The 24673-nt window shown below is 35.2% G+C and overlaps 1 protein-coding gene across 5 annotated transcripts in view; it reads left to right on the forward strand.

The window, feature by feature from the left end:
• The first annotated feature begins 747 nt into the window (after positions 1 to 747).
• KIAA0232 (KIAA0232 ortholog) overlaps positions 748 to 24673 on the forward strand; it is a 98749-nt gene continuing 74823 nt past the window's right edge. For 2 of the 5 annotated variants that reach the window (XM_074274217.1, XM_074274219.1), the window contains exon 1: positions 751 to 977. The gene's annotated coding sequence lies outside the window, so the exon portion shown is untranslated. Of the gene's footprint in view, positions 978 to 1886; positions 2216 to 24673 lie in introns of those variants that run through there. The other 3 variants (XM_074274218.1, XM_074274221.1, XM_074274220.1) reach the window with 2 other exon arrangements.

Consider the following 24673-nt stretch of genomic DNA (forward strand, 5'->3'; position numbering starts at 1 on the left):
CTGCGGTTTATTGATCCTCCCGCGGGTGAAGATGGAGAAGAGGGGATGCAGAGCAGCCAGAAGGGGCTGGTGGCGGACTGGGGTGGGGGTGAGGATTAGAAAAGTCTCATTGGGAAGGGGAATGAATGAAGTCAGAGGTCGGGTTTGCTGCACAGGCTGACAGCTCCCGCTCCCTTTCCTAATCTCTAGACACGGGGGTGGACTATAGAAAGACAGCGATCCATACCGTGTCCCTGCTAATTTTGCTATTCTCCATGCACAGCAGAATTGGGGGGAAAGGAGGGGTACCACCCCTTCTCCTGCTGGCCTTTTATCTGCTGGCACATTTATTTCCCGTGTAAGAAAAATTGGCTTTCTTTCCCTGTATATTTTGCAGAGCTCTTTACACTCCTCCCTTCTCCTAAATCTTTTTTCCCACCTTCTTCTCATAGCCCTCCCTTTTACATCGGCTGCCTTCTCTCTTTTCCTTTTTCCTTCTCCCTCTCCCCCTTTTCTCTCTTCCCGTCCATCTTTCGCCCTCTTTTCCTCCCTCCTTCTCCTCTTCTCCGTTCCTTCCCTTCTTCTGCTCTCGCTCTCCGCCCTGAAGGGGGAGGGAACTATGTGACCCTGTTCTGATGTAATCCCGAGTGTCTGAGCGGAAGGATATGGAGCTATCACCTGGTTGGCGGGGCGCTGAGGCCAGTTGCCGGGTAACCGAGCGGAGAGGCTTCCCCGTCCCCCTCCCTCTTCCCTTGCCCCCTCCCTTCCCCTCCCCTCCGCCTAGTGGCGCTGGGAGCCGCCGCCGGAGTCGCCGCCGCCGCTGCCGCCGCTGCCGCCGCCGCCGCCGCCGCCGATTTACGTAAGGCGCAGGCCAGGGCCGGTCGGGCGCTCGGCAGCGGGACGGGGGTCTCGGTCGGAGCGAGAGGCCGCCCGCTAGCCTGCGCTGTGGGCCGTTCCCGCCGGCGCCGCCGCCGCCGCCCTCCCCGCAGCCTCGGCAGGTACCGTCTGGAGCGGGCGGGAGCCTGGGGGGCGGGCGAGCCGCTGGGGCCGGGCGGGGGACGGTGGGGGGCCTGCTGGCCTGCCTCCACCGCCGGCTGCCGGGGCCCGAGGGGAGGATGGGCATCCCGGCCTCCCGGGGGCGGTGGCGGCGGCGAGCGGGGCCTCGGGAGCCGGGAACGGGGACCCGGGAAAGGTCGGGGATGATGCCCACGGCCGAGGGCCTCTGGTGCGTCAGGCGGGAGCCGGTGCCGGCCGGGGGGCGGGGGCCCTGGACAGCGGCCCCGCGGGCGCGGGAGCAGGTCGGCGCCGGGGGCCGGCCAGCTTCTGCAGACCTGGCCGGGTCTGCGCTCTAGGGGGTCTGCGGACAGCGGACCCTTCCATCCCCTCGACCGGTCCTGCTCTGCCCATGCACAATGAGCTAACCTTGGACTCGAGGCCATTCCTTGCGTGAAAAGTGGGGTCGGACTGGGGGCCGGGGAGGGGGCCGGGAGAGGGCCGCCTGGACCTTGCACTGAGCCGCTCGGCGTTCTCGTTCCCTGCCGGGGCCCCTGAAACGCCCTCCCCCCGAAGCCCTTCATGCTCCTGGGCATCGGAGGGCTAGAGAGGGTAAACAGTGCAGGGAGCCTTTGGCTCCGAGATGACTTTGCAATTAATGGGCTGCGCTGTCAAGGAGCCGTGGGGATTGTTGGCCGCGCTGTTGGGCCGGATAGACCGACTCCCCCCGCATCCCCTCCTCTTCTCCTCCCCCCTCCCATTTAGCATTGTCCTTTAGGGGCCTATTGAAGGGAAACCGCGGAGAGCGAGCTGCTGGAGGAACTGCTGGGGGGGGGGTGCTGACTGACAGGAGACGGTGTCCTATGGTGACTTGGAATCGCTCTCCATTTGGGCGGGCCTTGAGTGGGCGGGGGAGAAGGGGTGCGGCACAAGGTTTGGCGAAGGTTACAGCTGAATGCAGAAGTGACAGACCAACAAAGTCAAACTCATTGCGCTGTTTTAATGCAAGAGTATTTCAAAAAGTCACCCGCTAGGATTCGATCCTCCCTCATAGCTTTTGCCCCTCTTTAGATAATTCCTAAGAATACTCCTTCCTAATCGACTTTTTAAAGAGTTCTTAACGTCTCAGCCGGGAGAAGGCAAAATCTACGGTCACTGAAATAACTGCAAATAACTCAGCAGTCATTTATTTAGCTTGCAGTTTGTGGTGCTACGGAGTAAAGGTGCCTACTAAGTTGTATTGGTAAGCTCTCTTCTCCCAGGTCGGAGTAAAATCCATTTCTCCCTTTTCTCTTCCTGCCGACAGTCTTTTTCTCCTTGGATCAGGCTCTACACTTTTTTTTAGACGTGAGAGAGAAGAGTTAGATTATTGGGATGTATTTAATCATACTTAGTTTTTGTAAATTGCTTCCGGGATTAGATATTTTAAATTAAAGCCTATTTCTATTCATCCAGTTTAACATTTTATTGACTTTACTTATTTCCAGTGATATTGGGGAGGAAAAATGGTGTCAGATGTAGAGTGGTGCCGGGGAAATTGGGAGTAGATTCAATTGAAGAATACATTTTGTAGATAATGTAATGAATTTGTAGATTTGTAGATAAGTAATGAATCTACTTGGATATTCCTATGACTGAGCAAAATAAGCCATTCCAAAACACCTTTAAAGAAAAGGGGAAAAGAAAACTTTTAACGAATTTAAGGAACATTGTCTCTTGGTTTCCTGCCTTACTACATTTTGAAGGTCAAATGTTCTAACTAATTACTTGAACCGAGTTCAAACGAGTCTCATTGAGGCTCTCCTATTTTGAGGATTGGACTATCATTTAATGTCACCTCACTTTTGACGTTATTCCTCAAATCCTAAATTCAGCTGCTGAACTGTTATTTTGCTGAATAATTATTTTTTTAAGCAATATAATCTTAGAAATGTGGTGCTCTGGACAATATTTATTGGTTCTTATTTCACAATAAGCTTATGAATTGTGAAGGTTGGAAATTAAGTATTTCTGTTTCAGAAAATCCTAATTTAGCTGCTCACACTAAAGAAGCAGGAAATATCACATTTGAATACGTTACAAAGCAAATATTTCACTAAGATTTACTAATGTAGTACATTTGAAGATAATTTCATTCAATTCAACAAACTTAATTAGCTTGGTCCTAAGGAAGGACAAAAAAGAAATTGTCTCTACCCTCAAGAAATTATACTCTATTGGATAGTTAGCTTATATTTTTTATGTAGAAGTTCTAGACAGGGTTAACATCCAGAAATTTAAATATTAAGTTTTCTGTAATTGTTATTTGTCCAGTATTTTAGAAAATTATTTTTCAAAAGTGATTATTTTCATGTAAAAAGGTACTTTTAAAGTCAAAAAAAGGTATCTGGGGATAAGGAAGAGCCAGCTGTTCTCAGAACTAGGAAGATCTGGCTTCCAGTGCCCCCTCTGACACATACTGTGATCTCCATAGAAAAGGTTCCTTGGATGGCACTCCTGGTTCTATTCTTACTATAATTTTAAGTATTTTTTCCCTGGTTTCAAATTACTGCTAACCCTGTGTCCTGAGATAAGTCTCTTAACCTCTCTAAACTTTGGTTTCCTCATCTGTAATCTGAGATTAACATCAGCCCAACCTCCTTCATAAGGTTGTTTTAAGAATCAAATCAGATAATCAAAATAAATGTACTTTAAAAGCCATTATGAAATATTATATAATATGAAACATCCACTAATTGGGTTTGGATCTAAGCTAAGGTGCTAAATACTTTCAGAAATGGCTTTTTATAATGAAAGCTTTAAGAAAGAAATATGACTAATTTTGGGAGGGGGGGATAATTAAATATGGTTTTTCAGAGTTTTAGTTATTGAACTGCAGTTTTCCTCCTGGAATTAAAGCAGTTTCGTAAATATATACCTAAAATTTGCTGGCGTGAGAATGCATCAAGGATATGCAAGTGATAATGAAATCAGTATCCTTTACTACTGCTAGGTACAACTTGTACTGTTGGAAAGTGCTGGTAGGACAGATTATCCAAAACCTCTTTGTGTAGGGAATTGTGAATTTTTTTTCAGTAGTTTCACTTGTTATAACTTTTTTAAAGGCCTTAAATCAGTATCTTTTAAAGTGTAGTTCGTTTTCATTTTAAAATTATATTTTAGAGAGGACAAGTTAAATAACTATTATTGCTTTTGTTTTTGATATTTGGATATAGGTTAGATTTTGAGTGTTTTTTGGTATTAAATATTTTTTAACTTTTTTATCTCTGGTAAAGTTGCTTTCTTTATATGTGTGAAAAATCAGGAACAGGTAGGTGTTTTGTTTTTATTTTTAGTCTTTGAGCTTTTTGTCTGACCCTAAATTGTTTAGATTTGTCATTCAAAAATAGCTATGCCCTTTGGCTATTCAGAAATGGCAAAAATGGGATTTGATATGATTTTACTTGACTTTATTGACAAGATTTCAGTTAAGTGTGAATTTTGAATTACTTGAAAGCTTTTCTACCATAAAACCTGTGTGCCTTCCTTTTAATAGCTTATTTATAGATAACTGAAATAGGTAATTCCCCTCCCCTGCTTTAGTAGCATATTTCCCCAGTATCTTCTCTGAAAATAGGTAGATCAAATAGTAATGAAGACATCTTTCCGTTCCAAGAACTTTTTTTCTTTTTTTGGCCATTGCTCCTCTGCTAAAAGGTTAGAACCTTACAGGATGTAGCAAGCCTTCTATCCACTGCCATTGGAAGCCTATATTAAAACATGAAAATCTGAAAGGAAGTAAATTCCTTAAACTGTTTAAATGGCAATGAATGGGGCCATGGCCGGGGCCATGGTGGGGAAGGAGGAGAGTAAGAACAGGGGGTAAGAGGAGAAGAGGTGTTGTTAAAAGAATTGGTTATTTTGTGTTAACTTTCAGGGAACCCCTATAAGCAAAGTCCCTCTGCCACAAGTCAGCTCATTCTTTGCAATTGCTTGTCTTAGAGAGGTACCTAAAGCAGGAATGTCAAACAAGAGTCTGAATTTCGATAGCTTACACTCCAGAGTCCATCTGAGTCACATTAAAATATAATTGGGAAATATTTAGCAAAATTTAAAAAAATGCAATATAGCATTTTAAAATGAAGTCACTTTGCTTCCCAAAGGATTCTTATATACAAATTAGTGGTTCTTATTTCTATTTGAGTTTGATACCACTGGCCTAGTGGTATCAAATGATTTGCCCAGAATCACATAGCCAGTATTTGTGAAACAGACCTTTTTTATTCCTGTCCCTGAGATAGTTTGTTCTCTTTTGTACTGGTTAATAACTCATTTACAGAAGAACTTTTAGAAAAAAATCCATTTGCTTTTTAAAAAGAAGGGGATCCATACACTAAAGGAAACTATTTTAGGTATATAATAATATATACTGAGACATATAGTAATAAATGTAGCGGTTCTTTTATTATAAGTTTATTGTTTTTACATCACTACTCCTTCCCAAATTTGTTCAGTCCTACTACCACTGACCTCCTTCAAAGATTGAAATAGTTGAAGTAGTTAGCCTTCTTAGCTGCCAGTAGTCAGCAAATTAAAAGTATTTGTAGAAGCTCTAAGAATTTGTTTTAAAACTAAAAAGTATGCAATGTTAGAAATTTCATATTTTCCAAAGCAGGTTTAAAATTTCTACAACCTACTCATGAATATTAGGAACTACTCATTCATTTTCAATATTATCTAGGCTCTTAATTTTTTTTTCATATGCCAAGTTTCTGTTGTTGTTCATTAGCAGTTAAGTATCCTTTTAGTTGGAGATGAAGTTGAAGTGAATGGAAAAAAGAAGACTTTGAATTTCTTCTTTTATTGTAGATAATTCAGAGTTTGCAACTCCAGAAAAAGTCAGACCTTCATAGGATTATATTTCTGATAAAAGAATCCACCTAATAAAACTAAATTAAATATAGGTAAATCAGCAGTGTAAATAAAAATAGATGACTAATCTAATGTGACTCAAACTAAAATAACCCTGTTGGATGGAGATAATAGGTTTTTATGTATAAGGAGGTACTTAGTATTATTTAATAATGACATGTTCTTTAGTTATGAAGTGATCAGAATGCCTGCTGAAGTCGAAAAGTGAAGAATTTTAAGAAATAGCTACAGTTAGTAATATATTGCTATTATTTACCCCATCATATATAGTCCTTTCCTTTTTTTCCTCCCCCAGAGGATTTCTGAACTTTTTTCTGTAAAAAAGTAGTAATTTTGATATCAACAATAAAATATGTGAACGTGAAAAAATATACATAAGGTCATACAAGAGAAAGAACTCTATAGCAACAAACAAACTCGGTAGCAAAAGTTAGGCTTCTTTCTCTTCCAGACCAAGCACAGTTATCATCTCCTCCACAAATCCTCTATGAATTTCAATCACACCTACCTCTAGCTATAAATGAGTCCCATCCATCTGAAGCTTGGGCCACTCTTACTTGACTTCTCAGAGTTATAGACTATAGGTAAAATTGTAGTATTTAGAATTAGAAAAGACTTTAAGGGTCAGTCCTTCCCTCCTCCCCTTTTTTTGGGTGAGGCAACTGGGGTGACTTGTCCTGGGTCCCATAGCTGGTAAGTGTCATGTGTCTAAGACTGAAATTGAACTCAGGTCTTCCTGACTCTAAGGCCAGTGCTCTATTATATTATCTAATTGCCCCTTTAATCCTTTTCTTTTACAAGTGAGGAAAATGTAATTTAGAGAGGTTGTAAGTGACTTTTCTAAGGTACTGTTAAAATTCCAAGCCAGGTCCTCTGATTTTTAACACAATGTTCTTTCTACTAGAGCATCTCTAAAAGATGTGAGACATTTTTCAATCCTCTTTTAAAAGATTTGACTACATAGAATAAAAAAAAAAACCCAAGGAATATTTTACATATATTTGTACATAGATGTTTATATGTGTGGTTACACTGTCAGAATAGTTTGAAAACTGGACAGTGTCCCTATGGCATGTAAGATTGTGGGAGGATTAATAAAAGCAGATGGCTATTGGGTCCTCATATTATTGGTTCCCCCCAAATCCCCACTTACTGAAAAATATGATAATTTGACACTATAAACAGTAAAAAATCAAGGTATCCTTGATTTTTTCCCTCTCCCTTTTGTTGTCGCCCCTGCTTCTGCCCCCCCCCATAGTTAATTAGTTGCCAATTCGTATTGATTCTGTCTCCATGACACCTTGAATTTGTCCCCCTTTTTTATTCTCAGGCCTTCATCATCTCTTATGGATTATTTTAATTATTTCCTAACTAGTCTTGTTTCCAGTCTCTTCCTTCTCTAGTCTTCCTTCACGAAGCTGCTAAAATAATCATTCCAAGGTATCAATCTAATCACATCATTCCCTTTGTTCAGAAACATTCAGTGATTCCTTGTGGCTTCTAAGGGGGTGGGAGGAAGAATACAAATTCTATAGCCTAGTTCAACTTACTTTTCCAAACTTATTTTACATTACTTCTCTTTGCCCACTTTACATTCCATGCAAACCATGTTATTAGAGTTTCCATGAACTTGACATTCCATTTCCTGTTCCTTGACATTTTTATAAGCTGTCCACCATGACTGGAATGTACTTGCTTCTCATCCTTGCCTTTCAGATTCTTTACCTTTTCCCAAGTTTAGTTCTAGTGCCACTTTTCTTCATGTGAAACTTTCCCTGATTCCCACTTTGTACCCTTTGATAGTAGTCTCCCTTTTCAATTCAATCCACGTAATTCATTCATTTACTTATGGTGTATTGTTTTTCTCCATATGTTATAAGTTCTATGAGGGTAGAGCCTATATTTTTTGGTTTTTGTATCTATCATTACTACCTCCCACATAGTAGATACTTAATAATTGTTTGGTGAAATAAACCTAGTCTAACTCTGAAGATTGCTTGAAAATGTAAAAGAGGTAATTAAGTTTAGGATGAAATTACTTTACAGGGTATTTATTTTTGTTTTTAATATGAAAAAGTAGAAAATTTAATTATATATTTTTTCAGTTTGTAAAATAATATAATAATTGTGACATTGAAATACTGCTGCCTTCTGAATTATCAAAGAAAGATTAAATTTGTTATATTTCTTAAAATGTAAGTTTCAAAGAGAAAGAATTCTTTACTTTAGTTCTTGTGTAGTTTTCAGCCTACTGATGTTTATTTGAAAGTTTTAGGGAAAAGGAAAAAGTTATACCACTGCAGTCAACAAGAAGCATAGACTTTAAAGTTAAAATGAATTGTTGAGATAATACCACAAAACTTCCTTGTTCAGATCCCTTTTCTAGTTTCTCTGTAAGATGACTTTCTAGATGATATGCAAACATTTCCAATAAAAGGGAATCCAGGTCCTTACAGATTAATTTCTTTCCCTGTTTGATAAGTATTTTCATTATATACTTTCTTATGTTGAATCAAAATGTGTTTCATTTAATTTTACCCCTGGGTTTTTTTAATGCTAAAAAACAAAACATTTTGGAATAACATTGGATAACTCTTTTCCTTTATCTTTATGGCAACTTTTCAAATATTTGAGAATATCAGGTAACCTTTTTTGTGTTCGTTTCTGGATCCAACATAGCCAGCTCCTTTAATGGTTTTGCACACTGTTTATCACCATGAATTAGCTTATTTGTCTGGTATTGTTAGAAGTTCTCACTCTTTTTTAATGGTTAGTTTTTTTCTTCTTGATTTTTATATAACTAACTATATGCTTTCAATGACTAATCAATGACATTGAGCTCTTATGGCATCTGGAACTGATATCCTTAAAATAATCCTGGAAACCACAAGTGTGTTTGTTCTAAGCGACTTGCTTCAGCCTATAATTTCCCAATAGATTTCATTTGGCTTATTCTGATAGCATGCTTCTATTCTGAAGGGATGGCTTAGTTACTGAGGTTTACTGGATAAATTAGGACTTCTTTTAATAAGATGAGGCTCCCTTAATGAAGGGCAAGGCAAACCCCAGAGTCAATCCATAGAGAGTCCTATGGGACAGCTGTGGGTTTTTTCCCTAGGAGCCTCAAAGCTATGCAAAGTTATAACAGTGGGTTAAAGAGATGGGATGAGGAATGACATATAGAGCAATGATTGGGTACTTTCAAGAAACATAATAAAAAATGTTTAGAATGGGAAATATCCCTTAAGAATAAGTTTATTGTCTTTTTTCCCCTCTTTGAGCTAGATAATTTATCTGGCACTTGTTATTTTCCCCTTTATTTAAAAAAGAAATTTGGACTCTGTGCTCTTTAAGGCCTATTCTAGCTCTAAAGTGCCTTCATGGAAAATTTTGTGCTTAATACAATGCTGTCTTATAACATAGGCACTCAATTGGATTCCCAATGGCTATACCAAATGTGTTACTCAATGTTGGGCAGTTTTTACAGCCTGGAAAGGCATCTGGGCCTAATGATGGCCTGTATGTCTTTTGTCCAAAAACTTGTCTCATCCGGTTTGAAGATGCCAGGGGTAGTAAGAGGACAGTAATTCTAAAGACCATTGTTTAGTAGAGTTTTGCTTTGCTTATAGAACAATTGGTTCTACCTATTTTGGTAGAGACATACATGAAATCACAAATGCTTGAAATATAAGTATAAATAAATTAACATTTAAGATGTATTCTGATAGTTCATTCTCAGTCATCTAGCATTTACTAAATACTCATTCTGTCAGTCACTGTGATAGTTGCTGGGGATGTAAAGACAAAAGAGAAAGATAATTCTTGCTTTTAAATAGCTCATATTCTAAAAAATGGAGATGGTGGGGAGGGGGAACAGCATATGCATATTTATGTACAGAAAAACACAAAGTGACCTTGAAGAGAATGGAATTAGCAGCTGAGGGAGTCAGGCCAGGTCTTATGCCAAAGGTGGTACTTGAATTGTCTTGAAGGAAACTGGGAAAGAGGATAGAGTATAAGGTATAAGGTATAAGGACAGTCAAAACAAGCACTTATTAAGTACCCACTGTATTTCAGTCACTATGCTAAATACATTGAAAAGGCTTTGGGAGATCATAGAAGTTGGCAGTCAGGTCAAACTGATTACTAAACATGTGCAGGGTAAAAATTATTTGACTAATTTCCATGAAATGGACTTAACCTTGGACAAGATATGATTTTTAAAAATAGTTAACCATGATTTAAGCTCATATTGATGTAAAAACTGCCAAAGGTTACCTTCACTGCCTCTTGTGTGGATTTTTACCAAGAAGTATAGCAAAATCCATAAGAAGTATATATAGCAAGATCCTCTCATGCCTAGGAACAGCAGTTTTTCAGATTCGCAAGAAATGATGAAAATCATAACATACCCAGAGGTGCAAGCAAATGAGTTGAAAGAAGTCAATAAATTCTAGACATCATTTGGAAAAGACACTGAAAACACTTGACAATCAGTTTACCCTTTCTATGATATATTTGCTCAAAAAGATCAAGTTGCTCAAGAAGTCCAAATTCAAGTTGGAAAAACTAATGGAACTATGTGGTAGATAGAGATAATGGCTTTGAAAGATCTGAAGATGAAAAGAAATGAAAGGAGAAAGAGTTGTTGAATATGAACTATCAGTTCAAAAAATCAGTATAAAATATTTTTCAACTTTTAAAGATTAAAAATCTTTAAAAACTTACAAAGGTCCAGGCTTAAAAAATTTTTAAGTATTAGAAGAGTTTATTTTTTTAAAGAGATAGTAGTAGGGAGGCATTGGATTTTAACTAGGTGAAGAGGGAGTGACATGGTTCAGACCTGAGCCATGGATAAGTCAATGTGGCAGTTATGTGGAATGGGGAACCAATTAAGAGGCTATTTTAGTATTCCAGGTTAGTGGTGATATAAGATGCAAGAGATTTTGTAGAGGTTAAAAAAGAAAAGTGATTGGATTGTGTGGAGAGAGGGAGAGTAAAGAGTTGAGGATGACATTGAACTTGTGACCTTGGGTTATAGGAAAGATATTGGTGCTACTGTACAGCTGTGGAGACATAGGGAAGTTGAGAAGAAGGGAAGATGTGGAAGGGAAAGATAATGTGTCCTATTTTGGACATGTTGAGTTTGAGACAACTGGATGGTATTCTATTTGTAATGGTCAGTGAGTAGTTGCTGTTGTAGTAATAGCACTCAGGCTAAGAGACTAGAGACACTAAAGCTGCATATAATATAGGTAGATTAGGAACCATCTACTTTGAGATATGGTGATTGAACCATTCTAATGAGATCCTAAAGTGAGAGTATATAGAGAAAAGGTAATTTAGGTTAAAACCTTGAGGGAACATCCACATTTGGGATGCATGGATGATAATCCAGCAAAGGAGACTGAAAAGGAGCAGAGAGATCCAGTGTAAAAACAGGAGAGCAATTTCATGAAAATCCAAATGGAAGAATCCAGGAGTAGAGGTAATTAAAATCTCAAATGTCTATTTCATGGTCAAGAAGGATGAGGATTGAGAAAAAGGCATAAATTGGTAATTTAGAGATCGTTTGCAATTTTGGAGAGAGTAGTCTAAATTGAATGATAAAAATAAGGGCCAGATTGCAGAGAATTTAGGAGAATCAGAGAAAAATTTGGAGGTGGAGACAGTGCAGTTTGTCAGAGTCTGAGAAAGAGAAAATGACACTTTTGTTAATCCTCTTTCTTCTGAATTGGAGAGATAGTGTCCAAACATTTCAAATAAAACGTGAGCAGCCTTCCTTCTCCATCTCTTGTCACTTGAGATTGGTTTTCAAAGAAGTCATAATGTTAAAAATGAAAGGAGGTTAATCTAGTCAGGCAAATTCAACAGAGGACCAAACAAAAAAAAATTGTCTTTTCTTTCTGCTGCTCTGAATAATGATCCTGTTGGAATATTAAATAATCCAAAAAATTATTGAGGTATATTAAAGTAACAGGTTTCATTGAAGAACAAATTACCAAGAAGCTCAAGAGATATAAGCTAATGGTGACAAAATCTCCTAATATTGTTGAATATCATATAAAAAATGAAAATCCCTTTTCTTGCCTTCAAACATCATCTTTTCATTGGGCAAGCAACTTTTCTTTTTAATCTCAAACATTTGTTCAACTAAGCCACTAGGGTACTGGGTTGGGGTTAGCAAGACCTTCCTGGAGAAATACTTACCATCCAGGTGACCTTATGCAAGTCAGTGAACCTCTTTGAGGTCTCTCTGCATCATCTGTGAAATAATAATAGCATCTCTTAGAGGCAGTGAGATGGCAAAGTGATTTAGGAAGACCTGAGTGCAAATGTAGCCTTAGACACTGGCTGTGTGATCCCAAGTCCCTCTACTTCAGTTTCTTCAGCTATAAAATAGGCAGTAATAATAGCACCTACCTTGAAAGGTTGTGTGAGAATCAAATTAAATAATATTTTTAAAGCACTTAGCACAGTGCCTGAGATATGGTGGTGCTAGATAAATGCTTATTCTCTTGACTATCCCCATGCCCAGGACTGTGAGGATAAAATGAGGTTTTATATATATATGTGTGTGTATATATATACACACACATACACACACACACACACATATATATATATGTTAGCTAATACTCTTATTATTATTAATCAGTCAAAAAGCTTTTACATTTACATGCTGGGTTCTATGTTAGATGTAAGGGATACAAAAAATAATGAATGTAACAACTGATAAATTTGTTACCTATGTAATGTTACCTTAGATAACATTTAGTTACGTAATCTAGCTGGACCCTCTTGGCAGCATGGCAATCCTTTTACACCTTCCTAATGAACTCAATATTTCACTCATCACAATAGCTTTTCCAAACCTTTTATCTTTTATCAAAACTATATAATCCCTCTTATCCCTCCCCTCTCAGTTGATTTTACTGAAAAAATTGAAGCCATTCACTGAAAACTTCCTTTTCCCCCCTCTTCCTAATCTTATATTTCCTAGATATCCAATACTTTTTTCATTTTTACACATTTTTCACATGGAAAGGTAGCCCTTCTCGCTAAAGTAAATACTTTAAATACACAAGGGATTTCATTTTATCCCATCTTCCCCAGTGGATTACCCCTTCTATCATCCCTATTCTCACTTATCTTCAGGCTCTCCCAGGCTACATCATTATTCCCCACTCCCCATCCTCCAAATATATGTGTGTGTGTGTGTGTGTGTGTGTGTGTGTGTGTGTGTGTGTGTGTATGTATCTGTTGCTCCCTCTCTCCCTACTAACTCTTGTCCCATAATTCTCTTCCCCTTCCCCTAAACTCCTTGAGAATTGATGCCTCTACTTCCTTTCCTCTCATTCTTCTTAATTTTGCCTTCTACTTTCATCATTTAACTGAAACTGCTTTCTGAAAAATTACTAATGATCTTTTTTTTTGGGGGGGGTGTTAAATGACTTGCCCAGGATAGCACAGCTAGGAAGTATTAAGTGTTTGAGACCAGATTTGAACTCAGGTCCTCCTGACTTCAGAGCTGGTACTCTATCCACTGTACCATACAGCTGCCCCCTAATGCTCTCTTAATTGATTAGTGTAATAGCTTTTTCTCACTGCTGCCCTTCTTGACCTTTTCTACCTTTGACATTTGTCAGTCACCTTTTCTTTGGCATTTTCTTCTTTTTATATTTTCAAGGCTCAACTCTTTCTTGGTTTTCTTCCTTCTGTTTAACACTTTGTCTTGAGCCCTTTGCTAGACTTTCACCCAGATCATTCCCTCCAAGCCTCTCTATTCTTCTCTTTTTGTGTTATTTTACTTGGTGATCTCATTACATTTCATAGGTTCATTAATATTTCTATGCTAATGTTTCTCATATTTCCTTATCTATCCCTAATCTCTCTGCTGCACTCTGGTGTTGCATCTCCAACTGCCTATTAGACATTTTCTATAGTCATCTTAATCTCAGCGTGTCCAAAATTAAATTAGTTATCTTTTCCTTCAAAACCTTCCCTTTTTCTGACTTTTGTATTACTATTGAAAGTGCCACCATTTGCTCAGTCATCCAGGCTCTTACAGTAAGTGTCATTTCTGGACTTTTCACTCTCTCTCACCCTCCCCGTATCCAATATGTTACTAAATTTTATTGTATCTGCCTTTATAACATCTCTTGCATACACCCTTCTCTATTCTGAGACTGCCATCATTCTGTGTAGGTCCTCGACACTAAATGCCTGTATTTTTCAGTAGCCTTTCTTTTGCTTTTCTTATCTCAAGTCTCCCTCCAATCCAGTCTGTCTTTCACTCTGTTGTCAAATTAATCTTTTTTTTTTTTGTCCCCTGAAGCAATTGGGGTTAAGTGACTTTCCCAGAATCACAGCTAGGAAGTGTTAAGTGTCTGAGACCAGATTTGAACTTGGGTTCTCTGACTTCAGGGTTGATGCTCTGTCAACTGCCCACCTAGCTTCTCCCAAATTAATCTTTTTTTTTTTTTTTTTTTTTTTGTTTCTTATCATCTTGACTTTTTTTTGTTTGTTTCTTTTTTTATTTTTATTTAGAATTTTTTCCCCACAGTATATATGCATGAGTAATTTTTTTTATAATATTATCCTTTGTATACATTTTTCCAAATTATTTCCCTCCTCCTTCTACTCCCTCCCCCCATGACAGGCAATCCCATACATTTTACATGTGTTACAATATAACCTAGATACAATATATGTGTGTAAATAACATTTTCTTGTTGCATATTAAGTATTAGATTCCGAAGGTATGAGTAACCTGGGTAGATAGACAGTAGTGCTAATAATTTACATTCACTTCCCAGTGTTCCTTCTCTGGGTGTAGTTGTTTCTGTCCATCGTTGATCAACTGGAAGTGAGTTGGATCTTCTTTATGTTGAAGATATTCACTTCCATCAGAATACGTCTTCATACAGCATTGAAGTGTACAGCGATCTTCTGGTTCTGTTCATTTCACTCAGCATCAGTTGATGTAAGTTTCTCCAAGCCTCTCTGTATTCCTCCTGCTGGTCATTTCTTACTGAGCAATAATATTCCATAACCTTCATATACCATAATTTACCCAAACATTCTCCAATTGATGGACATCCATTCATCTTCCAGTTTCTAGCTACAACAAAAAGAGCTGCCACAAACATTTTGGCACATACAGGTCCCTTTCCGCTCTTTAGTATTTCTTTGGGATATAAGCCCAGTAGTAGTACTGCTGGGTCAAAGGGTATGCACAATTTGATAACTTTTTGGGCATAGTTCCAAATTGCTCTCCAGAATGGCTGGATTCTTTCACAACTCCACCAGCAATGTATTAGTGTCCCAGTTTTCCCACATCCCCTCCAACATTCATCATTACCAAATTAATCTTCTTCAAGTACAAGTCTGATCATGTTACACCTGTATCCAATAAATTTCAATATTTATTTATCACCTCCAGAAGAAAATATAAAATCTTTTTCACTTTCAAAGCCCTTTCACAACTGCCTCCCTTCTATCTATCCCTTACACTGTTCCCATTTCACTTTCAGTATTTTCTGAACCAGTGACACTTACCTCCTTAGTGTTCAAACTGCATTTCCCAATTCCAAACATTTTCATTAGCTTTCTTCATGCCTGGAATTCTCTTCCTCTTTCTCTCTTCTTCTGGCATTCCCTCAAATCCCAGTTAAAAATCCTGTCTTCTTAAAAAAAAAAAAAAAAAAAAAACTTTCCTGATCCCCTTTAAATCCAGTCCCTTTCCTCTATTGATTATCTTCAATTTATTGTGTGTAAACATAGTTGTTGTATAGTTGTACATAGTATGTATGCATGTTATCTGTCCCATTAAACTTGAGAGTCAGGATTTTCTTTCACTATTTTTGTATCTCTAGCAATTAGCAGGAACTTAATAAGTAATTGTTGACTGACAAATCTACTTAAAAGAAGCTTACATTTAATGGGAAAGACAAATACATATAAAGCATAAACAAAATAAATGCAAAGTGGTTAAATACAAAGTAATCTGAGAGGGAGATCTAACAGAGCTGCATCATGAAGGGAAGAAAGGTATTATTTGAGGTTACAGTGAAGAAGGAGTGCATTTCAGAAATGGGGGGGGGTTTGCCAATTCAAAATCACAGAGATGGGAAAGGGACTATTATGTGTGGAACAAACAGAAAGCCATAATTTCAGAGTGTGAGAATGGAAATGTTTAATTTGTTGAGTAATATATTTTCAGTCTGTACTTAGACTAATTGTCTTACTACTACTACTACCACTGCTAAAGTTTGTAGGATACTCTTAACCCCATATCATTACAAAAGTGAACAAAGGGCTGAAAATGATATTTGGGATATGATTCTATTCAGTTAAAACTTGCTTTTAAACTTTGGTATTTTTTTTTTATTAACCCATTTTTGATACCCACTGATACCTAGCCTAACATTTGCTTTTTATAATTGTTATTATAGTTATGGTCTAATGAGTGCCCTAGTTCCTTAAAATATATCTTATCCAGTCACTGTTTTTACTCTCTGAATTGAGATTTTGAACACTTGTAATTGAAGAAATTTCTGTTTAAAATGATTAATAAGCTTGTTTAAATTTGATTTTACAAAATATTGGGGGTGTTATTTTTGTTTTTGTGTTTTGAAGAGACACCATGATGATCTATTAGACATCAGTAAAAATATTATTAGAGAATACTGCTGCTATGATTTTTGTGTTATTCTGAGGCATCCAAAAAGCAGTAATATTAGATAAACAATATTTTCATTTAATTAAATTCAGAGAATAACATTTAAATTAATGTGTTTTGGAAGTTAAGCATTTCATTCTAGAAGTATAAATACCTTGATCACAAAATACTCTAGATTATTCCTTTTATAGGAGAGAGTCTACTTTAGAACTAATCTGAAATTTTGTTGGATTTAGATTAGAAATACATCTTGATTCTTCTGTGGCTATTGGTTCCTGAGGTCATGCATTAGTATTATATTAGTATTGTTTATATTATTAGTTCTTTATGTTAGTAGTGTTACTGATATAATTATTGTGACTGTTTTTGATCCTAACCTAATATATGTAAAAAATTTACCATACAGAAACTTTTTTTTTTTCCTTAATGGACACCTAAAAAAAGGTTACTGTATAGTGGAGAGATACACAAATTCCATCTTTCCTTTTTTAAATAATTTTTTTTATAATTGTGTTTTCATTCCTCATTGCATTAAAGTAGTGAAGAAGTGATAGAATTTGTCATGTACTTCCCTAATGTTTCACAACTGAGTTTGAATATGATTGTAATATTTTTAATCTGTGCAGATGGTTTGACAATTAATACACTGAGATAAAACTATTTAGTTTTATAAAGGAAATTAAAAATTTTTGCATATGCCAATTAATAAAAAGGGAACAGAAACTTTAGATTCTTTGTTACCCTGGATGTAGGAGTCTTGGTGTATTTTTACAATTGTTTATTTTTGTTTTGTTTTATTTTTTAAGGAAATGTGATTTGTTATTGTTTTTGAATGCCTATGAATGGGTTGAGGAGGTCTGTAGTGTTGTGGGGCTTTGATGCATTCATTCAGTACAATCTCAACTGCAAAATGGACTATCTGAAGACTCTTAACATCTTCTATTTGGAATCTAAGCAAGACATTTATAACATTAGTGAACATATTTGGTGAGCTTGTGCTTCCCTGTTTGATATTGATGATTAAAGGATCATCTATTAAATAAAGTTATCTCTGTGGTTACCTCTATCAAGAAATCTTTTATGATTTTCACATTGGGAAAAGAAGCTTTGTTCTACTCAATCATATGCTTTTTATTTCATTTTCTTTCTTTCTTTCTTTCTTTCTTTCTTTCTTTCTTTCTTTCTTTCTTTCTTTCTTTCTTTCTTTCTTTCTTTCTTTCTTTCTTTCTTTCTTTCTTTCTTTCTTTCTTTCTTTCTTTCTTTCTTTCTTTCTTTCTTTCTTTCTTTCTTTCTTTCTTTTACTAAACAAATTATCACAATGGGATCTTATGTCTATAGGTGGATGTAAAAATGTGATCTCTTATAGGCAGTTGTGAATAGACATTGTGAAATTGTGTCTATTCCTTTCTCATATTTTCCATGGATAATCTTGATGCATGTTTAGATCATTTTTGTAATGACATTGTAGAAAAGGTGAGCATATGGGTCATTGATTATAGATGCCTTTTTAATGTTATCATATGTGATCTTTTACAGTCTTTTGGTATTGCTTCTTGGGTGTATTTAAAATGACCTAGTCTTTAGCTCAGATTTCTTCCATGTATATTTATTCAGTTTCAACTTAGTCATCTTGATTTTACTTTCCTGTTATTTTCCCTTTCTTATGCAGTGATTTAATTAAACTTTAAGACCTTCTCCATAGTATGTAGTAGGCACTATGTTAAATCCTGACTAAGGATTTGACAAGGACCAAGTTGAAACAGTTCCTGCTCTTAAAGAGTTTATATAATAAATAAAGTTAAAATTCCAGATGTGTCTGTTTTACTGCTATTAATGAGTATAGATCTCTATAGAAATGCTTGCATTTGTTTTTTTCTATCTCGTGTCCATTTATTGTCCTTTCAGTTTTGGTATTAATATTCTTAGGGTGATCAAGTTTAGTTGGATCTCATACCAAGTTGCAGGTTTGTTTTCTTCTTTACTGCTTAAAAGTAGTGTTGAAGATGACCTTTTAGTCTAAATTGGAGTTGCCCTTGACCTCCTTTCTTTTGCCAAAAAGTTCAACTTTACCTGGCTGAAGCAGTTTACTGCATAATTAAGAAATTTCAACCTCCTAATTGAGAAATTTAAACATCTTTAAAATTAGCAATACATATAGAATCAATGACTTTTATGTTTCTCATTTCTCATAGCTAACTATTTAAATAGGTCATGCTAAAGTTCTTATAATTGTACAAAGTTTAAACTTCCCATCCATATTTTTCCTCTAATTGACTGTTATTTACTTTTGCTCTAACTTATTGATGCATCCCCCATCAATAAGCAATCATTCTCTTTTTTTGTGATGTTCAATGATCTTCATGTCTAGTGCCTTCCAAATTTCTTCTTGAAGAAAATTTATCTGTTATACATGCTTGGGACTTTTGAATACAAAATTTACAAGTTTTCCATTTCTTAATCCTGAATCATGTTTTTCCTTGTAATTTTTAAAAAAGTATTTAAACAAGATTTAGCCAGTTCATTGTAAAATATCAGCTACTAGATTAGTTCAGTAACTTTGTTTGCTATTTAGACCCTAACTGCTAATTAGCTCTTCCACCCTTGAAAAGAATAAGTAACTCTTGACTGTGATTACATTGCAATTTTAAGAAAGGCTTTTCCTTTTTAAATCAGTTATGACATTCTGAGCCACTGTGAGGTAATCAAATTGTATGAATGGCATTACTTTAGATACTATGGAGGATAGAAATTTTAAATGTGTTTCTTGCTCTCAAAAAACTTAAAGTCTGATTTTGGAAGACAAAACTAACAATTCAATTCAATAGAGATTTATCAAGCATCTATTATATGCCAGGAACAGTGCTAAGCACTGGGACATATATGAAAAGGAGAATGCACATACCACCCTATGGTAATAAGTGCAGTAGGAGTTTCGAAAAAATAAGTGTGGGCCAGAGTAGACAATGAAGATTCTTGAAAAAACTGACCTAAGAAGAGCAGATGTGATTTAGAAGGTGGAAGAGACCAGAAAGTGTATTCTTAGAAAGGAGAAATCAATCAACAAGCATTTATTTGGCTCTTACTCTATTCCTGGCAGTGTGATAGATTCTGGAGATACCAAGACAAAAGTATAATAATCACAGTATTGAGTATTACTAGGGCATGTTATTATGATCAAGAAATGAGAAGATGGAGATATTTAGAAAGTGAGTTTAAATCATGGAGAGCCTTATTTTGGCCAAAGAGTTTTGATTTGATATAGTAAGTAACTATGGTAAATATGTTACAGGAAGAGCAACGTCAAAAGAATGTTTTTAGGAAGATGAGTCTTGACAGGACCAATTGGAGAATAGAAAGATTAGAGGTAGGGAAATGAGTTGAGACTCTTATAATGCAGATCTGAGAAAATGAGGGAAAGGTGACAATGAAGAACAGGATAAATCCAAAATATTGCCCAGTTAAGGGAAAAAGATGACAAAACTTGGTAAGATTTTGGATCTAAGGCGTGAAATAGGAATAACTCCAATATTTTATTCTTGGAAGCTGGAAAAATGGTTGTCTTATTCATAAACAACAGAATATGAACTCCTTGAAGATAGAGACTTTTTTGTCTTTTTGTGACCCTTTATACACCAGTGCTTGTTAGCTATTAAGCACTTAATGAATGAATTAATAGATATAAGAGAGGTATATTTGAGGGGAGGTACCAGTTTAGAATTGAGTAGACTAAGTTATTTTGAGTAGAATATACAGTTGGAGCCATCTTAATGGAGAGATTTTGATGGAAGATATCAAAGAAGTTCTTGCTGAAGAGTAGAGGTCACATTATTGATACTACTTATGTGACTTTGTTTAAGTTATAACCTATCTGGGCTCAGTTTTCTTAGAAAATTAAAGGGTTGAGGGGCAGCTATATGGTGCAGTGAATAGAGTACAGTCCTGACGTCTGGAGGACCCGAGTTCAAATTTGACCCTAGGCAAGTCACTTAACCCCAATTGCCTCAGGTTAAAAAAAAATTAAGGGGTTGAATTAGATGATTTCTGAGATCTTTTATAACTGTGGGTCTATGATTTTATGAGTAAAAGAGTAAATTACCACATTAACTTGAAATAAAACTTGTAGATCAGCATACTTTTACAAGTATACTTATCTTCACAATATACCTGTAATAATGGCAGTATAATTCCCATTTTACTTATGAAGAAATTGTTAGTAATGTGAATATTGTTAAGTGACTTCTCTAGATTAGTTATGATCAAAAAATATTTTACTTAGAATAATCTTGAGAGATTTTCATTCAAACCTGTTTATAAATGAATAATAGGCCTAATGAGAGAGATCACAGACTAGTTTGTGAAAGAGCTGATATTAGAATCCAGTTCTTCAGAATACTGGTGAAATGCTTTTTTCATTTTGCTATTATGATAGTTGCATCACATGGAACATGAAAGAAATTTCTAAGTCTCAAAGCAGCACTTTTTTTCATTTTAGTAATCACAAAGAGTAGATTTAAACCAATGAGACCAACTTTAAATTAGTATAATTTTTTTTACAAAGTCCAATTATATTATCATTAATTATTATTCACATACAAGAAATGTTTTCCAATTTGCTTTCAAGTTTTGTATTATTTTTTTATTGTGTTCTAACACATATTTAATGGAATTGGTGTAGCATGAACTGATAGGAAGAGTAACTAACAATGTACCAGTTCACAAATGCAGTCAGTAATGGTGTTCTTTAAAACTAATGAAGAAATAGAACCAAGGAAGTTGTTGATTGCTTTGAGTGTGTCCAGATATAAACTTATCTGTGGCCCAAATGCAGATATTTATTCTAATAAATATTTTGCATCATTACAATCTTCAGTACTTATAGCTGCTTATATTTTATATGATATTTCACGTTTTCAGAGGTCTTTATACATATATTAGGTTTCTCACAGGCCTGTGAGGTAGTCAATTATTATTCTAATTTTACCAATGAAAAAACTGAGGCTAAGAAGTTAAAATAACTTCCCTAAGATTATACATAATCAATGCCAGACTGAGATTTAAATTTCAGCCTTATGGTTGTAAGTTGAGGACTCTTTTCACTTTATCACATCCTTTTTGAAGAAAATGAAACATTTTGTCCCAATTTCTTCAGTATTTTAAGATGAATAATTTAGTTTTTTTCCCTAAAAATTAACTTAAAAATTAAGGTGAAGTACATATGTTTTATTACATTTACATTTCTAAACCCAAATTTTAAAATTTAGGATGGCAAAGAATCTGACTGTGACCCTTTACAAGAGAAAGACAGTGCACTTTATTTCACTTCATAGCATTTTGAAATAGAATTTATTTTGTTCTTAGCATTTGAATAGTTACTCATTCCCTACTCCTTGCCCATATGTCTTCTCTTTCTTTTTTCTTTTTCTTTTTTTAACTTGCTGAATAATGTAGTATCTATTATGTGATACCTTTTTCTTTTTGTGTGCTTCTGTTAAGGTATATTTTAATTACATTGAATTTGTAGTGGTGTTTCAAATTTAAAATGCTTTCTGATTTACAATGCTGCTTCAATTGTATTGATGTATTTAATACAGCATACTAGTCCAAAATATATCCTGTTTTGTTTGCAATCAATCAATGAAATGTTAAATGTTACTTCGAAATGTAGCATTATTAAAGTGTCTTTTTTTAAAAAAATGTTTGCAGTCTTTATTTTTTAAAAGAAATATCTATCTTTTCATTTACTTGGGAAAAGATAAATTTCAAGCCAGTGAAAATTACCCATGCATATATCTGGTAAATAAAAACTATTTTAAAAATGATAATAATTTAAAAAAAAATTTCAAGCCAGTGCAAGGCTAGATTTATGAAGCATAGAAAGGATTCTCACCAAAATGCTATTCAGACTCAAAGATCCATCTTAAATAAGCTACTTTACTGATAAGAAATAAAGTAAAGGCTCCTAAGGACTTGAAACCTGTAAGTCAAGGAAAGTTTTAAAAGGAGAGAAAAAAATACATTAGAAGAGAACAAATCATAATTTGTGAAGCATAAATATTTATTCAAACCAATTAAATTATTACATTTCCAAAATATCTCTTAGGTTTATCTGGTATTCAGTCTTAGAGAAAGGATTAGAATCCCTGGCTAATTTATCCTTTTGTTGGTATTTACAACTACTATTAAAATCATAGACTCCAAGTTAGTTATAAATTAGGTTTTAGATTATAAATTATAGATCAGGCTTTAGGAAAATGTTAATTTTCTAATTTTTCTAATTTTTACTATATTATTAGATTATTTCTTTTAAAAGTTCCCCAATAGCTCAAAACAACTAATATCCCTTACTTGTCTAACTTAGAGAACAGGAATAGCTTATTTATGCTTAAGATTTATCCTAAAGAGTTAATTTAATGAAATAGAAAGTTATTGATGGAATATCTCAAATATAAAATTCATAAGTGAAAATAAAGATTATATATTTTAAAAAGTATATGCTTTAGTATTTTGCCAATAGCTCATTTTGAATATTTTTAAGTTGAGCTGATTTCAACAAGTTAGGTAATTCTTTCTCTGGATTTTTATATGTGTGGATTGGTTGTTCAATTGAACTAGAATTTTAACAATTTATAATTTTTTTTGTCCCTCTTTCATTTTTAACCAACAAGATGGTCAAGCTGTGCTTGTGGAAGTTTTTCAGTGAAGTAGGCATCATTGAAAAAATAGGCAAATACTAAAAATGCCATGACATCATTATGTATTACCAAAGCCTGTCTTGAAAAATTATATTAGAAGTTCATTTACTATTTGAAAGACAGCCTTGCCAGTGAGCTGCCAAATTTATTAGCTTAACAAATTCTTAAATTATACTCATTAAACATTGGAAATAATATTTTTAAAAACTGTCAACAATGTCTGTTCTTAATGTATTTGGAAGGAGTAGAAATTTCATTAAGAGACATTTTCTTGTGTCATTTTGACAAGCATGTTTTAGAACATAATGTCTGGATTATGATATCTAGTATTTTATGTAGTCGGCTTTAATTATCTTTATGAACTTTATCCATTTTTATATATTCAGTAAGGTTTTTGGATAAGTTTAATAATTGTTACAATTACACACTGTAAAAATAAACATGCTTATATTGTTAAAATGTGTACTTCTCATGGAATCAAGCTCAGAGTTTATGTATATATTTAAAACTTATGCCTCAAGCATATAGTCTTTATCACACTTACCTTTTATCCTTGTTATCCTCCCTCCCAGTTTTAGAGAGAAGCCTTTATAGCCTAGGTTTTCTTTCACACAATTAAAGCTCCAGATTTTATTTTTAAAATTATTTTATGTTTTATATGTTTTATAGCTTTTAATGTTCAGCTTCTGTAACTTCATCATTTGTACAAAAATAATGCCTTTATAAAGGTATAAGCTTTCTAGTGTATTTAATAGATGTGAAGCATCAGTTCAGACAATAAAGTAATTTTAGTTTGGTTTTATTCCTTGCTGTAGTGAAGAAGAATATTTTCTCTTCTTTTTTGGATAAACATGTGAAACTTTGAAAAAATAATTTAAGTATACTTTTATTTTACCCAGAAAATAACGCACTTCTCCCCCCCATTCTTGTGTGGTAGAAACATGCCCTATCACATAAACTAACCTTTCCCATTTCTGGTAATATAATGCATAGTTTTTGTGCTTAGAATATCTAGGTGAACTATAAATTAAGAATTTTGGCCCATAAGGAAACTAGATCAGCCCTACCTTTAGCAAAAATTAGTCTCAAAATTTCAATCTGTAGAAAAATGATCTAATTTTACACAGATTTTTATGATCACAATTATCTTAATCTATAAGCAATATTTAGGAATAAAATAGTAGTTACTATGTGCTTGAACTAGTTTTTCTAATACTTAATTGAAAAAATTAACACAAAGACCATTCATACATAGACTTTCAAGATTGTAGGCATTTAACCACTATATTGTTAATTGAGAAGGAATTTATACAGATAGAATGAGAATTGTTCCTCATATACTTGAATTTGGAGCTGTACTTGGACACAACAGATCTAGATCCCATTTGTTTTGCTTCTGTAGGAAAGTGTTATT

This window comes from Sminthopsis crassicaudata, chromosome 6 (assembly GCF_048593235.1).
Source record: "Sminthopsis crassicaudata isolate SCR6 chromosome 6, ASM4859323v1, whole genome shotgun sequence".
NCBI lineage: Eukaryota > Metazoa > Chordata > Mammalia > Dasyuromorphia > Dasyuridae > Sminthopsis > Sminthopsis crassicaudata.